This window comes from Priapulus caudatus, unplaced genomic scaffold, assembly GCF_000485595.1.
Source record: "Priapulus caudatus unplaced genomic scaffold, Priapulus_caudatus-5.0.1 Scaffold284, whole genome shotgun sequence".
In the NCBI taxonomy this organism is placed as follows: Eukaryota; Metazoa; Priapulida; class Priapulimorpha; order Priapulimorphida; family Priapulidae; genus Priapulus; species Priapulus caudatus.
In genome coordinates, this window is record NW_014577345.1 from 8262 (window position 1) to 10447 (window position 2186).

General features: G+C 43.5%; 1 protein-coding gene across 2 annotated transcripts in view; it reads left to right on the top strand.

The window, feature by feature from the left end:
• The window catches only part of LOC106808543 (SH3 domain-binding protein 5-like), a 15057-nt gene that overhangs the window by 1608 nt on the left and 11263 nt on the right, over window positions 1-2186 (top strand). The window lies entirely within an intron of this gene.

Below are 2186 nucleotides of genomic sequence, written 5' to 3' on the forward strand. Positions count from 1 at the left end.
CTCTCTCTCTCTCTCTCTCTCTCTCGCTCCCTCACTCTCTTCTATCTTCTATCTGCTAGCGACTTTCTCTTTCTCTCATTATCTAGTAAATCTTCTTAGTAGACAACCATATAACCAAGCTAACCTGACCAAAATAACTGCCTGGCCAAAGCAAGCTATACGGTCAATATTAGTAAAGGGAACAAGTGTCACACATGCAAAGGCTGTAAATTCTACATGAACACACATTCACACTGCAGTGAGTGTGTGAACAAGCAGCATGTGCACAATAGCAGGCTAGTCTGGTAAATATATCCATGCTTAGGTTGACTTTTCTCTTGAGTCCCCCTGGACATCCGGGAACACTGACATTAAGGTTGTTTGTCTGGTTTGGGTGTGCAATTTTCCACAATGCTATGAATGTGTTTTCTGAGAAACCCTGGATGTAAGTGTACCGCAATTAGTATCTGTCTTTCACAGTCCTTTTAAAATTGAAACGTTGCCCAAGGTGAAGTATGCCATCATGTGTGACCATAAGGATGTCTGCACTACCATCCATATCAGATTTCTTGTTTTCCAGAATTGTACTAACCTAGCATGGAAATGATTGTAACTGGGAAAAAGTGTGTCCGGGAATTATTTTTTACGATCTACCCAAACACTACTGTAATTTCTGGGGTGGGTTAACAACAAGAAATCTTTCAATAGTGGCATAAGTGCAAACGTTTGGAGCAAGGTTAGAGCTCCATCCGTCGTGTCGATTCTTCTCTCAACCGAGGTTTGCTTGTGGGTGTAAACATTCCGATTTTGTTGTCCCGTTTCGCTTGAGTCGCTTTTCGCCGGAGTCTTGCAGATAGCCTCTGGCACTGCGAATTCGTAGAACTGTTTGGAGTAGTGACGTCGACCCCGCATGTCACGTTTTACTGCGTGCTGTGTCGCGCACTATTATTCACATCCACTCGTTTCTTGGAGTACGTCATGGGTAGGGGGTTGCAGTGGTGCTGCTGGTACTGCTGTTGTTGCATCAGGAGATTATTTGGCCCGTATCTCTGCTGCACTTGTTCAATTTTCACTTTGCACGAGTTTAGCATCACCCTGGGAAATTCTGTTGATGTAGGTTTGATAGCATCGTCATATTTATTTTTGGTGTTCCGTTCGTAGTTGGCTTGCAGCCATAGCTGAGTGTGTCTCATGCGCTGAAGATATTGTGCAATAATTCAACAGTCGTATCAGAATTTATATTAGCAGTGACAGTCGCAGAACAACAGTATATATAGGAAGGGGTGTGTTTTTTTCATACCATTTTTTACTTATTGATTAGCACATTATATAAAACAGAAATACAATTGATGCCATTTATGACTGCGTGTTATACTGCGTGTTATACTGCGTGTTATTACTCCCTGGATTGTAAACACACTCTTTCAGGTGACCTGTATATATATGTTACATGGACATGTAATCTGGTAGTTGTGCGCAGGAGAATAATATCAGGACGTGATATGTTTTTATGGGATGTTAGCTGAATGTACTAGGGAGCATACATGTAGTCGTATCACATTTTCAATTATTGTATTTGCACAGTTTGTAGGTATACGGTAGGCAATCACACATAGTGTACACATGTGGCAATCATTTATAGCGTTGTGTCCTTTATTGAGTGCGAGCGTGTGCGTGTGTGCGCGCGTGCGTGCGTGCGTGTGCGTGCGTGCGTGCGTGCGTGCGTGCGTGTGCGTGTGTGCGCGCGTGCGTGCGTGCGTGTGCGTGTGCTCCTATTTTTGCTGGAAAAACTGACTGACGGAATGCATTTCCAATTATATAATGGAAGTCGATAGGAAAATCTCAATCACGTTATAGAATTTTACATTACCTATGCTTTTTTGGCATGCATTACGTACTTGCAATACGCGACGTCCGGTATTGCTGTATTCGTTTCAGCCGTAATTGGATATTTTAATTTTTAGCCTGCAATATGGATGCCCACGTACTCGTGTAGCATGTTGTTCTAGCGGCATGTATGCTGTAATAGACCTTTATTACACCCGTTTAAACGTTTATGCGTGCGGTTATGATGCCGTGGCATTTTCGTGAACACTTTACAACTACACGCTTGCCTGCACGCACGTACATTCAGACGCGCGTGCACACACAAACGCACGCACGCACAAACGCGAGCACACACACACGCGCACACACACACACACACA